Source organism: Manduca sexta, chromosome 5 (genome assembly GCF_014839805.1).
Source record: "Manduca sexta isolate Smith_Timp_Sample1 chromosome 5, JHU_Msex_v1.0, whole genome shotgun sequence".
Classification (NCBI taxonomy): Eukaryota; Metazoa; Arthropoda; class Insecta; order Lepidoptera; family Sphingidae; genus Manduca; species Manduca sexta.
The window spans coordinates 436,603-452,459 of record NC_051119.1 but is presented as its reverse complement, the minus strand read 5'-3'; the positions used below and the strand labels follow the sequence as shown (position 1 = coordinate 452,459).

Here is a 15,857-nt window from a genome sequence, read left to right as displayed (position 1 = left end):
GTTGTATTTCAATGACTAATATACGCGTAAACATAAGAAATCATCCATAATAAAGGTATGTTTCATTGTACCCGAACAAATTTTATCCATCCGTCAAAGTATTAAACGGCTAATGGAGATAAAAAGTGACCGGTAGTAATCAGACTGCCTCGGTGGCGTAGGTGTATTGCGTGTGTCGCATGATTATCACGCTGAGGACTCCAGTACAAATCCTGGATCGGGCAGTGATTTTAGGTTTCTGCTTGATATTAATTCGGAGTGTGAAATTTGTGTCCGATATAATGATATAGGATATGACATCATAGATGGGAAAAGCACTAGTTTACCTACAGTCCTGCCTACCCCTTCAGGGATAAAAGCGTGCTGTGCTTTTTTTGTAATGCCCACGAATATTTACTTTTCACTTAATTATAAAGAATCTAAAATCAAAGCAATGGTTTCAAAGCTTACTGTCTACTTAAAAATTTTACAATTCAGATTTGTTGAGTAAAATTATTATATATATTACACCGGATATGATGACCGAATGATTCGTTTTTCGCTGCCGGCCGTGGCATAGATATGATATGAATAGCTCATAAATATGTTTATTGGATCAATCAGTGTGGTAAAACAACGAAAATATATCAATAAAACTAAATAAAAATATCACGCATGTAATCTTGTATTAATGACGTCATGACCTGAACGTATATAGATATAGTTAATAATATTTAAGTTAAATACCTTTTTACATTGTAAATAAAAAGGATTTTATTACATCGATTAAAAAAATAATAATATAACACCACGCTTGAGTCCTCGAAGCGGTAGGCAGAGACACAACTATTGCAACCGCTGGTTTACAAGCTACTTACGAGCAAGCAAGGCACTTACGAGCTTTTTGTATTTCTGGAATAGAAACGAATATGGGAGATCAATAATCATACTTAACGAAATATTATTGAATGCACGACCAAGGACACAAATATCTTATGGCTTCAGCTTCTTTTGCAATAAATAAAAGCCATTGTTCTACATAAACAAAAGTAAATCATATAGTTTATAGTGTAGAGTGTTTTTTCCCGTGCGACAATGGGCCCGCGCGCGTCGAGTGCCGCGCACCGATCACTCCAACGGTACATGCATTAGTCGCTACACGCTACCATCTATGCGTTATGCATTCCTGGTACATGGTGACCGTATGTGACGTTTTGGGGAGGACTGTTCCGACAAATATTAGATTGATAATTTAGCGGCGATAGCCTAGTTGGGTGTGGAACGGACTGCCGAGACGAATGTCCGCAGGTTCAATCCCAAGGGCACACACAGAGGTGTGTGCCCTTGGTGTGTTGGGAAAAAGTCAGAGGACGTTTCTAAAAAATCATGTGTGTACTTTTTGTGAATTTATCGTTCGTTTTAACGGTGAAGGAAAACATCGTGAAAACCTGCACATCTGAGAAGTTCTCTATAAGAATTTCGAAGGTGTGTGAAGTCTACCAACCCGCACTACAGCGTAGTGGACTAAGGCCTAATCCCTCTCAGTAGTAGAGGAGGCCCGTGCTCAGCAGTGGGCAAGTATATAATATAGGGCTGATATTATTTATTAAATTTTCCAAAAAAGCTCTCGGATTCTGAGTTAGCGATGGATAAACAGAAACACTATTAACAATCATTTTATATTTTCATTATTTCAATGTTTAAAAAAATATTACTATACATCTACACAATAGCTTTACATTAATTTTCATTTTTATTCTTGAATTGTAAACAAAATTGTTTTAGTATTATACCATTATTATAATTCTATGAATCAAAAAAATCACCAGTTCAAATAGCTTTACGTAATTTCATTTTTTAATCGACTTCCATCCATTAAGTAATAATTATGGTATCTTTATCCCATCTTGTGCCTAAGAGCTGGTTACCGTATCATAGTAACGTAATATCACTATCAGATTAGTAACGTAATGGTTTTCCGGAATTTTGTTTTTACTTAACGATCGGTAGACGAGTTTTAAATGTATAAGAAATGGGCTGCACACAACGCAGTGGGCCTACAAATAGTGACCCCAAATAAATCTGTCCAGGCACTGCAGTGGGTAGAAAAAATACTAAATTTGCACTGTTATCTAGTTTACATATTGCAGGCAGTGTATTTCTTTGGCTGAGATACCCTTATTTACTAACAATACTATGAGGACTAACAGTGAGCACAGACGCATAGATTCGGTAATTTCATAGTTTACTTTGGCTTTGTTAATCTGACAACACACTGAAGTAAAATCGAATATCAATTAATCACAACGCCTCATTCGATCTAATAACTATGCACTGAATGCTTTGAGAAACAGACGTTTTGTCATAGCATTGGATTCTCAACTAAATAACGTTTGTACAGGTGTTAACGCCTAATGTCTGTGTCAAAGCGCAGTGCGTTACCGGAGCTTTGTGATTCAAAGTATGGGAATTACCATCAGTAGTGGCGTATTTTTTTATTAATGCATGGCAAAGTGACTTCACTGTATCTGATGGTAAGTAGAGTGTGGTCAGATAGAATGTCGACTGACGAGAGATCATTACTCCTCGGCCGTCGACATGATTATGCCGGCCTGTTGGAACCCGATATACACAGGTTGATCCCGGAACGCGTCACACTTACGTGGTTCTATGGTGGGGTTTTCCCCTAGTGTACAGTTGTCGCTATTCGGGAGGATATAAAATATACACTACCACCATCAAACGTATTCATTTCCTTCATAACTTTTTCACTTAAATGAATGACGAGACGAGCATGCGGCTCGTCTGATAGCGTACGGCTGCTCATAAACCTTGTACACCCTGAATTACAAGCACTATGTGATGTTGCAATGCACTTTTCTCTTGTCTTTCTATTATTGTCCCATCCCGAAATCAAAGTAGAATTTCTCAAATTCCTAGTTCCAAGCCTACACAAGTCGAGATACGATAACTATATGTTACGTAATGTATCCGGCGGCTTCCGTTATCGATAGCCGGTATTTACTCACCACTGTCACAATATTTGGACAACTTTCCCCATGCAGGTGCTCCGATGTTTGTTGTAGATACTGACCACGTTTTATCCTGGCTAGTTCACTGTACAGTGCAGGAAAATATTATTAAATAAAAATAATTTTAACAAAAAAATTTAACCGCCTTCAAAAACCACTCAAAACCAAACTACTGAAGCGATTTTGAAAAAAATTCTATGGGACTAATCTGGAGGTATATTCTTTCGATTAAAAAAAGAATTCGTAAAAAAGGAGCGAGATCGGAGGTAACAAACATACAAAAAAAAAGCATTCACGTCGAATTGATAACCTCCTCCTTTTTTTGAAGCCGTTTAAAAACGATGTTGTTCTACGTTTGTAACAATTATAGGTAGCATGACAGGCATCAATAATTATCACCAGATTATTATTAGGTGGTTGGTGACGTAGTTGTGAAACGTGCGTGGTATAATAACGCTCTCAGGTCCCAGGTTCAGATCCTGGCCGGTAAGTGATGTTGTGTTGTGTAAGTATCAGATCGAAATCTGAAAATCGAACGCGATGTGGCGATAGGCTCGCCGCGTATGACATCGTAGGTCGGAACACACGTAACTTAAATTAGGTGTTGGATGCAACTCTGGCCACCTATTTAGAGATAAGAGCGTGATGTATATTTGTTTGTTACGTCTGTTGCTAGTGTATTTCGTGTGTTAATGGCACGCGATACTTGCAAGGTAATAATTATGTTATCATTCCCGTGGATCAGTAGTTTCAACATAAGTAAACAATCCTATGACTACACTGAAATTAACTGAAATAATCTAAATGACGCCATCATCATTATGTCAGCTCGTTTAAATTTAACTTAGCTCGCATGGCGAAAAACAAAATCATGGCGAAAACCGCATCAAAATCGGTTACCTCAGATGCTGCAATGACTATAAATGAGTAATTCAGTTAATTGAATAACATTTGAAACGGTGCGGTGGGTAACCGCAGAGTGTTTTCCTTCAGACGGAAACACGTGGCTATTGACTTATTTTGGTCCCTGATTAATTGTTATTTTCTTTGTGACCCAAGAAGAATACGCAGTCTTTCACAAAAAGCGGCTTATTAATTTTCATGATGTTATTTCGAAAATATGAATACCGGAAATGACATGTTGTGGATATTGATTTTTTATTAAATCAATTTTACACTATTTATTTTTAAGTATACATTTCTAGAGGTATGTCTAATGATTCCATTAATTACTCACATTAGCCAAACGTATTAGAAGAGTCTAAAAGTTGTTATTTCTAAAGGCACGCGAGAGAATAGGAGCACGATAAAGGGCCGGTTATTTTTCTGAATTGACGAAAACTGGATGCACTTTACATCTCTGCCTACCTCATCGGCAATAAAAGACGTAAGTGTGGTGTCATGCCAAGTAACCTGAAGTTGGAAGCCATAAAAACAAAATTAGCCCGTAATTACGAGCATGATCCTGATCACTGCGCGGTAAAAAACAAGACTGGTTCTCGCGCCGAACAGAAATAGCCCGACACTGTCCCTTGTTTATAATTAGGCGATTGTCTGCCGTTTGAAGGAAACGATTCTGTTTTGGGAATCACGTCTATTTCTCGTTATTTTTGATGCCGAGTAAGTTCATCCTTATAAAAGCAAAATAATGTAAACAGTAAATGCCACCCAGAACTTTCAATTAGGAGACAAAACACTTCAATCTAAAGCATAGTTGAACTAGAAAGTAATCGCCGCAAGTCCTGCAAGATACAAAATTAGCAGAAGACAGCTTGCCGTTGTTGTTGACACTAGATATTCCCAAATATTAAGATTAATACAATTCCAGATGCTGTTACTACAGTGAGTATTTGAGATAGTTTAAAGAAATCAGTATTTAATAGTTTTGTTTGGTGCTAACTTTATACGCACATTATATTCCTTATTCAATTATAAAAATATTTTGTTTCTCGTTCATTCGTATTCCGTACACAGAACACATAAAAATATGAAAGAACGTCGTAAATAAACGTAAGTGCACGGCGCAGGTGTAAAGCAATCGTTAAATTTGTTCAGCTGTTATGATTTCGCAATGGCATTTACATTTTTATGATTTATCTATAATAGGAACATTTATAATATTAAATATTAGTATTTCCTATTTCAACCAACTCAATCGGAGATAGATATTCAGTTGTAAAGTTCCATTATGTTCCAATTTGAAAAACAATTGTAGCCAGTTTAGTAGCAATATTTTTGATAATCTCTGCCTATTTCATGGGTTAGGTTTCCGTATATAGCCAAGAACTGTTGTATTCCGGTTTGAAGGACGTTGTAGCTGTAATTACAACGTATTACTAGGCTTAACTAGTCACTTAGCTTAACATCTTACAAGATAACGTTTAATGACTTAGAACGGGCACAGTGGTGTGCCACGCAGTTTCCTTAGTCTAATGTGTTGTTATGTAGCTGTAGTGTACCATCCTGCTGAGGCTACCACGCTGAGGTCTCAGGTTCGATACCCAGGTTGGGAAAATTGATATTGGATTTTTATGGTCAATATCAGGCCGGAGTCTTAAATTTAAGGGGTCCAATATGTGAGTATATTACGTTTTCAATCTCTGGAATGACAATGTGACATGCAAATCTCGTCATAAGAGAAACCCAAAAATGGCGAAATTCAAAGTCGCATTCCGCTGTAGTAACTTAATGCTTGTGGTGAGCCTCGCTTGGCCGCTTTCTCGGCATTTGTGGTGGCTGGTAAAAGGAGGTGGTGTCGAGTGACGTGGGTTATTCATTTTGCGTCATTATTAGCCAATCTATTCATCAATTTTGGTAGTTATCAAGGTAATTTTCATAATATAGTGAACTTACAATACAAGTTCAATTTGTCATTTTGTTACTAAATCAAACCATATACCTACGTTCTTGAATATAATACAATTAACTGAGAAAAAGTGTAAGGTTCGAACAAAATAAATATCAATAAAAATTAATTTTAAATTTACATGACCCAATTCCAGTACTACATTAAGAGAACACTTTCAGTCCACTCACACACGCGCTATAGGACCACACTCAAATACAAAAGGATCAACAATTTTAATGTTTGTTGCTGAATCTAAGATGACTACCACGATGTCTATTTGTTTCCACATATAACTATTTTACAGTAACATCTAATACAATAGCGTAGTAATTAGTGGTAGTGGCTGAAGTTGATGTCTAATCCTCACATACCTGTCAGACGAGAAATGTTAGTTATTTCCGCGAAAAATCACTTTGGTTTGGAGTTTATCGTAGGTTTTTACAAGTTACGCGTTTATACGTTGTTAATAATAAAAAGCGCTTTAATTACGAAGAAAAACATTGTAAAACGACGTATGTTTTTATCCCACGTAGTATTGCACGTATAAATAAAACAGATATATAAAAAAACGTTTATTTAGGCTACAATGAATACATAGCATAACTTACGATATACATAGACAATAGACAAGTAGATATCCATTTGTAAGATATTGCAGCCGCAATCAGGCCCCAGCAGCAATATGCTTTGCCCCAAGAAGCAAAACGCTGGTAATTCTGCTGGTACCTAAAATACGATAAAAATAATTTGGGATTTCCTTAGCCGTGTAGCGTTAAGTAAACACCTCGTGCTAATAAGTTCGATTGTATTTTATTTACATGCAAACATGGAAATACGTTATTTTGTTAGTTTTAATGACGACAACCAATCTTCATTTGAGTAGTGCGGATGCCATGCATAATTAAATTGCCATGCAACTAATGCAGCATTATCCCTTTTTCCTTTTGGAGGGTAGGCTGTGATATATTACATTTTGTCAGATTATAAATTTATCGATCAAGAAATGCAACGTGTCTCGTTTGACAGTAGATTTAGACCGCGCTGTAGCCATTGTCAATTTCAGCAATTTTCTTTAAATAAGGACCTGAAGTTAGCAACAAATTCATAATTTGGGGTCAATTAGTGATAAAATATATTATATAGGGCAGTTTCGTGTCTAACTTCAAAACAATTTGATCAATTGAACTGTATCAAGTACAAAAAGTTACGTATTAAATAACATATTAGAACATGTAACGTAAAACACGTAAATTTGTCAGAAATCCCCAAAACTATTGACATTGCGTATGTATCTCTATCATGATTGTCAAATTAGGACGCATGCGCTAACAGCGTCCGAGATAAAAGAGGCATTATTTCAAACATGGACGTGTTTTACATTCGTTTTGCGCAATGACATCCGCAACCTACTCGATTTAAGTTTTTTTTAAAGTTGCTGAGGTTATGGAATATCACGGCATTTTTATTTACACTTCAAGCTGGAGGGTTTGCTTTTTTGTTTCAGACTCCAATCTTTGCATTTAAAATTGTTTGATGGAAGGTATACTATATATGTGCTATATAGGTTTTTTATTTTCATAACAGATATATACGATAGAATAAGCCGCGGTCGCCGACACCGTGCTGCCCTGCATCACGTCTGCAACACACACGGCACGGCCACAACACTGTTACTAAAACTATTTGCGACAAATATATCGTATTCAAAAACCATCTTTGTGACAACACTAAACCTGACAGTAAATGAAATGAGATAGAGTATTGATTAACGGAAGATATTTCGCCAGTCTGTATAATTTTGCCATAAGTAAGGCGGTCGTTGTCAGAGCGGATACTATCTATCGACAGTCTTTTTGGGATCAAGAGCATGTCTTTACCCTATAAGTGAGGTATGGCTTGTGGAAATTAAAATTTATTTATAAAGATAATGCTTACTTAAAATCTTGCTTTTGACCCTTACAACTCCAATTAGACGCTGTATTTTTTAACTTTGGATGGGTAATAAACAGTCACGCAACAGTTAGAATCATTAAGATTTATTTTAACCCATCTTTAATTTTAGATGGTCTTGATTCCCCCACTACTCTTCTTCTACTAAATATTAGATCGCTCGATCGCTCGCTACTAAATATTAGATTTTATAACCTAACCTTGGACTATAAAAATTTGCAATTTGAAAGCTCCGTTGAGAAATATGGTAATTTCCCCGAATAAGGTGAAGCAAGGATTTAGTTTTTTGGTCTGATAAGATGCAAGACCTTTCCATATTAGGCACTTTTCACACTAGGAAGCATATTATATCTTTATGCAAAACATTATTGTGTGGGAGTCATCAAGGCTGTCTTGAAATAATACTAAATATTTGTTTGTGAGAATATTTAATTATTTCTCGGTACACCAACAGCATATATTATATATGAACAAAATTAAAACTACTAAAGACATAGTTATCATTAGTGGCTGATATATATGCCCATTACAAATAAACAAAACTATATTTAAACTACAAGTTAACTTAGTAATAAAAAAAACAAAAGAAAATTTACAAACTAAAATAACTTTTTGTTTGTTACTAATAACCATAACAAGTGATGGATGCAATTTGATTTTGACAAATAAATAAACCAAGTCTCAGAGTCAGGCAGCCCTATTCCGTCTAGGATATGCGTTCTAATCGAAGGACAGCTTTCATAGGTGGATTAGATAAATAGAATACTTTTCGGCGTCTTTATCTATACAGGCATCAAAGCTGTTCTTCGATTAGAACGCCCGTAATTACAAAAAGATGGATTTGGCCATCGTAGACGGAAAAGGCCGCCTGTCCTAGGCCATTTAAGAAGTACACATTGATCCTTTTATTCCGTGCAAAATCTAACACGCAGTCAAAGTCTGGTGTAAAAACAAGTATAGTAGGATAATAATAGTACAATATTTCCATCTATATCTATATTTCTCGCAGGTATGTTGTGTTTGTCACATATTTATCGTGACTTTACAACGGACTCTTTTCATAGTCATTTTATAGAATCGTAAAAAGTACTTATTCATAAATTACGAGTCGATATTGGCACGGAGGCCTACAAAATGGCCGCCGACACCCATAACCGACTATTAATAAAATATTATTACACATTAAAATGCATCGGAGTCGTAAAACAAACAATGCAGTTAGTTAAATACTTTACTAGCGAGTGCCGCGGCTTTACGTGCCGTTTGCCTTTTTCCATGCATATTTTATTGATATTGATTTTTATTGATTATTTAGATAAGTTCAGCTGTTTCTGAGATTTGTACTGACCGATGCAGATGTACTTTTTCATAGAAATTCAATAATGAAACATTGGCGTCATTTGGAGCTTTGAATCATAGCTTTGAATGGTTCGAGAATTGGGATTGTTTGGTGTTGACGTCTTGGTTTCAAATTCTGGGTTGCACGTAGTGGTACTGGGTTTTTTTACTTACCATCAGACCGGAGTTTAGACTTTATATTCAATATCACATAGTGGCACATAGCGGAAAGTGAGTGCCCTAGTTGCACCTCTGCCTACTTCTGCAAGGGTTAAGTTATGTATTTTTTTGTTTTCTTACCAATGTCACTGACCATCAGGTGAGCTGTTTGCTCGTCTTGAAATAAATAAAGCTAAGAACGGGTGTTACTCGCGCTCAGCATGTTGTATTGTACGACGCGGCACGTCGCTGAGGCGACTCGACGGGCGGAAAATTGATAATCCACTCATTCACCAGCGATTACACGCGTCTTCGCGCGATTGCCGTCTCGCACCGACGCGGCGATACCTATAAACAGACATAGTTTATGATTCTAGAGGATAATTCATCTTGGAATTATTGGAAAGTTCGTGAGAAGATAGATTGAAATGTCTAGAATAATAAAACTGATACTCCGTTAGCTTCGCCATATAGAAACATTGTAACGTACTGTGAAACTAACAGTTAAATTTATAAAATTATTATGAAATTAATTTGTATAAATAGTTTATTTAAAACGAAAACAAATCAGCACATTGTGTGTCAATTAACACATCCAACGTCTTAGTTATGCTATGCAGTACACTGTAATCATCTGGCGAGATCCTAGCTCGTCTTGTAAAATGCCTTATCGAGCGAACCGAATTGCGCTATTCTCAGTAATTGTTTGTAGTAACGCTCTACACAATGGCTCACGCGTCGCCTTTGTTTTGGTATGACTATTGTAATGCTGCAGATGATGCGTGCGAGACTGCGTCAGGGTGTCAATATTTTTTTAAACTGAACGAGTTGCTCAAGCGCATACCAGATGCGATACAAACTGCATGACACTGCGCTTTTTGAATATTGAGCTCGCAATTTTAATATTTATTTTACCTAATCGTTGTTGCCATTTGTACGTAAACTATTTGAGAGACAGATAAAATACCAAATGATTGACATTGATATGTACTATGGTTTCGAAAATTACTCTAGTGTTTATGTTGGCTATATTTTGCCTATGTTTATTATTTACTGATCTTTGCTGGCGGCTTCGTTCGCGTGAAATTTTTTTTTTCCGGATAAAAATCCTACCTAATCCTAATAATATATTTTACCGGAATGAATTGAAGACTATATCTTAAGTTATATTTCTAGCAATGAGGTTTTCACATCGGTGAATAAATCGGTGAAAAAAAACCAATAACTTTTTGTCTTCTATTGCTCTAATAAAGACTTTACTATTATATTATATGAAAAAAATATCTACTTCAAACAATCTTCAAGCGGAGCGTGAGGAAACAATTATGCAGGCCGGCATGACAGTGCCGACTGTTCGGGGAGGCTGAGCTGAATGATGAAAAAAAATGTTCTATCGACTGTTTATATAAACATACTAGCTGCCCTGATGGACGTTGTCCCTCGCATTCTGTCTATTGCTGTCAGTTTTTCAAACAATTGACGGTTATATAAAAATAATATTTTCGTTAAGTTTTCTTAAATTTTCTAATTTTCCGCGCAATTTTTTGAATTTTGCTTTCATAAGAACCTTCTCCTGACAATAACAAACACAACAAAAAAATAATAATAGTGAAATCAGTCCAGCCGTTCACGCGTGTTGGCGTGACCAAGGGAAATAGGGATTCATTTTTATATATATAGATATTCCAACAGTGGTTAGCAATGCAGAGCGTTGTCCCTTCATCATTAAATTACATAAATAATCATTAACTACATTTACCGAAATTAAGTCTAATCAATGTAAACTTCCAGATTGCTCGTTATCCAATCCCGCCGGCCCGAGCTAGTATCTCTAGCTGTCCCACAAACACTTCATTCGATAGTTTATACCGGAAGCCGGCGGACAGATGTTACGCGAAACCGGAAAGCTCATGTTCAAACACTTTGAATTTAGAATGCACATAAAATACTTTTAAATGGCTTATCATGAATGTAATTTGAATAGTGCGTTTAAAAATAGATTATGCTAGTGGTGTGTTTTGTAGTAACAGTATTAATTCAACATTGACAATGCTTGGCGATAGAAATAAATAGACTAGGGTCGATAACAAAGTCGAACTTTGGCATACACGATCTCATTATGTTTCTTTTTAGTTAAATTTATGAAAAAGTAATCATATTTTTATGCTTAATTTAATATCAGCTTAAAAAGTACTTAAAAAACAAACTTTAATAAAAAAAGGAATATTTTAAAAAAAATACGTTTCCATTAATTCTAAATAAACCCATTTCGTAATTTAGATACAAATACTATTTAATAAATGTTTATTATATATATTAAATAGCCATTGATTTCTCAGTAATAACGTAGTATGTGAAGTTAATAGAAGCAAGCCGGGCTATAAAACTTTCTCTGGAAACGCGCCGGTCGCGTAATAACACATGATATTAACCAACTAGTGTCCAAGACTGGCTCCACCAGTTACGTAAATACAGTAGTAGTTATATACTAGTCGATATTTATTAAATTTTAATCGACTAATATGCCATTGAGGCATATTATAGAGATATTGGGTTTCATTACAATTTCTATATTAATTCGTAAAAGCTTTTTCAGTTATTAAAGTACATTGCGCACACTCTGTGCGTGGAATATGGCATGATAAAAGTTCATACAGAGATTAGAAAAGCAAAAGTGTGCGTTGGCCGGGAATCGAACCCGGATCAACTGCTTGGAAGGCAACTATGCTGACCATTACACCACCAACGCTTGTGTTCGTCCTGACGAAATATCAAGTTTTAAGTAATTAAATTATTTGCTGTTAAGGCAAGTCTGTTACGAGTCTGGCTTCATGATTTCCATACAGGCAGTAGAGCTTTCGATTTCACCTCTAGAATCCAAAAAAACAATTTAATTTTAGTTAATGGATTTATGACTATTTCGATGACTACTCGTAAGCAGTGGTAACATCATTAGAATTTCTCGATATAAGAGAGCTTTATTGTGTTAATCTTATACCGAAATTTAGCACAACGCTCGTCACTTCGAGATATAAATTCTCACACATTGCCCAGCCATTACTGGCTACAATTGCCTTTAAAGATAACAGTGTAACACTAATTTGATTAGGTTAACCTGAAATCAATCTGAAGTATTTGTAGGGATCACTAATCATTCGTCAATAAAACAGCTTCTCCCTACACCTCGGGAGACGGTGGCCACCCAGCTCGTCTCCGGAAGCACCAAGTCCACCTCACTTATCCAATCAATCTCACGTGGCGGAGCAGTGGTTACCGCACCAACTTTATGCAATAGGACAATTTGCACGTGAGCCGGCACACGTGAACTAGCGCCACGGAGGCCGAAGAGGCCGGCATAATTGTGTCGACTGGCGTGGGATAGTGAATGTAATTTTGAATTTCGCGCCTTTGAATGCGAGCTAACACTTGACTGTTATATGTATTGTAGTTTTTTTTTTGCGCTGACTACTCTGTGATATTATACCGAGTACATTAATTAGAAACTAAATTAAATATAATTGAGAGATAGCCTTGTTGAGAGAGGAACGGACTGCCGAGACGAATGTCCATAAGTTGAAATCCCAAGGGCACACTTCTGACTTTTCTAAAATTATGTGAGTGTTGTTTATGAATTATCGCTTGCTTTAACGGTGACGGAAAACATCGTGAGGAAACCTGCATACCTGAGAAGTTCTGTATAGGGATTTCGAAGGTGTGTGAAGTCTATCAATCCGCACTAGGCCAGCGTGGTGGACTAAGGCCTAATCCCTCTCAGTAGTAGAGGAGGCCCGTGGTCAGCAGTGGGACAGTATATAATCCAGGGCAGATATTATTATAATATATAAAGTGCTTTCAGTTTACCTATATTAAATTTATCAGAGTCTCTTTCCATATTGTATAATGGAATCACTTTGCTGTCTAAAAAAAAAACAATATATATTGTTATACACTGGCTACACAATACTGGTTACCGAGGCTTAACTTCTGAATGATGAGGGTAGGTTTGTCTATTTATAAATGCGCATGGCAAATTGAACCCACTACACCTGATTATAAGGGTGGTCTGGATAGATTCTTTTTTTTGCTTTGTATGACGAGACGAGCTTGCCATTCGCCTGGTGGTAACAGACACGACCGCCCATAAACAGTAGAAATACCATCCAACACCTTGAATTACAAAGTATTGTTTGGTATTCCACTGCGCTTCCCAGACATGAGATGTTAAGTCTTAGTATGTCCAGTTACAATGGCTACAATATGCTTCAAACCGGAACACAACAGTGAATACACACTGCTGCTTGGTGGTAGAAATAGACATTGCGGTGGTACCTACCCAGGCAGACTTTCACATATGAGTGACCTACCGTCGGTATATTTCGATTAACGAGAGCTGATGGTGCCTCAGCTGGTCTGTTCTTTATCTCATAGTGCTTAGAAATGTATTGTTTTGATTCTAATATTTATTGGTAGTGAAATCATCCGGTTCTCAGTTAGATTTCAGGCTGAAACAATATCTTGTGTGAGTGTTTCAATTTGAAAAAAAAATAAATATAAAGTTGGTAAATCTATTTTGTCTTACAAAAAGACGAGAGAAAATTATAATATAAAAACATTCGCAAAATAATTTTATTTTAAAGTCTAACATTCGCGTAAATATAAGTAGTCATTAACTCAAGTTTTTTGGTATTAGAATTTGTAGTCCGCTATGACAATATACTTGACTGATCACCTGAGGATATAAATGTTGTGAGTACAATGCTACATGACCTTTTACGAATGAAAACATCAGTTTGTATATAAGTCCTCTCTAGTACTATTTCTCACCCTATATAGTATGTTTCCCGAGGGTACGATACCTATGAAGCATTACAGCTGGTTGATTGTTTACGACGCGACAATTGAACGCGATGTTCTCTGAATTGGTAGTAAGGTCTGTGTGTAATTGAATGAGGAGATTGGATGCAAACACTACGCCACATCGATTGTACAAACGATAATGAGAAACAAAATGGAACTACTTCCTTGTTAGATATTAAACTTATTTTCAAAGTATTTTATTTAATTCCTGATTTATATAACTAGCTTTTGCCCGCGGCTCCACCCGCATTATAAAGTTTTTCGGGCTAAAGTTTTCCGTTATAACGTCACGTTATATATTTTCCTGGGAGTCTAGTTCTTCCCAGGGTCTTAAACTGTCTCCATACCAAATTTTATCCTAATACATTGGGTAGTTTTTGAGTTTAACACGTTCAGGCAGACAGATGCAGCGGGGGACTTTGTTTCAGTTCGAACCGGTAGTTCCTGAGATTAGCTATTACTGATCCGCTCCTAATGGGTATAGCGTGATGATATATAGCCTATAGCACTCCACGAACAAAGGGCTATCCAACACAAAAAGACTTTTTCAGTTCAAACCGGTAGTTACCGGTGAGATTAGCGCGTTCAAACAAACAAACAAACTCTTCAGCTTTATATAATAGTATAGATAAATGGCCAATGTATTAGAGATTTTAAAGACATTAATGATTATAAAAATAAATTGTTTGTATTTTTGCATGACAAATCTTATTGCACTTTAAATGATTATCTTAATGATGTTAAAAAGAATTTAGTTTTCTCTAAATCTTAAATTTGTTGTTAAATTGTCTTCTATAATAATAAATCTCTAAATCTTAAATTGTCTTCTATAATAACGGGTTACAGCTGTACTATAATTATAGTTACACTGTGTGTCACTATAAATACAAATATAAATACCATGTAAATACCATTTTAATTTGAATTATTGTAAACTAAAAAAATATAAACACGAGTTGCGAATCTCCTTCTTTGCTGAAATTGGTTAAAATACAAATATCTTAGTCCTTGTTCGCGGCTAAGTCCTCGTGAAAAACCATTTAGGGAATAAAAATCCTGCCTAATATACATTCTGGATGAAAATAGCCTATTAATATTAATAATTCATAATGTATTCTATTTATATTATATGCCTCCAAATCTGTGAAAAGAATTGAGAACCTTTTCATTTTCTTAAGTAAGCTAAGAAACCTGATCTACTATTTATACGGTATCAAAACAGCTTCCGACGTCAGGTGTCGGACGTCAGGCATCAGGCGTCAGGCGTCAGACGTCAGGCGTTAAGCGACAGTGGGCGGCTGTCGCCAATTATTACGTGTCGTTTAGTACTTTCCTTTACTATTTCCGACACGGATACGACACGATTTATCGCATTATTTTGTTTGTATAATAACGACTACGAATGAAGTATTGATTCAATATCCTGGTCAGACATTTTTTTATGAAATTAACGATGTTATTTTAAAGGAATTTGTAGTACGTTTTGGTATCCGTATTGTAATACTTATTTACTAAGAATATTCCTATGTGTTGGTACAATCCAAACATTTGGCAGCTGAAGAAAAACAACAATATTAACATTCCGAGAGGATTTCCTCGATATTTTCATAGACAATAAACTTGCTAATTGTAGCGGTTGAACAAACTCATTAACCTGAATAAATTACTTGTAATTTCTTTTGAGTTTTAGCCAT

The 15,857-nt window shown here is 36.0% G+C and overlaps 1 protein-coding gene and 1 non-coding gene across 2 annotated transcripts in view; one reads left to right on the top strand and one right to left on the bottom strand.

The window, feature by feature from the left end:
- Window positions 1–15,857, top strand: part of LOC115449276 (facilitated trehalose transporter Tret1) — a 92,974-nt gene that overhangs the window by 29,594 nt on the left and 47,523 nt on the right. The window lies entirely within an intron of this gene.
- On the bottom strand, window positions 11,984–12,055 carry Trnag-ucc. The gene has a single exon. It is a non-coding gene; the product is annotated as a tRNA-Gly (tRNA).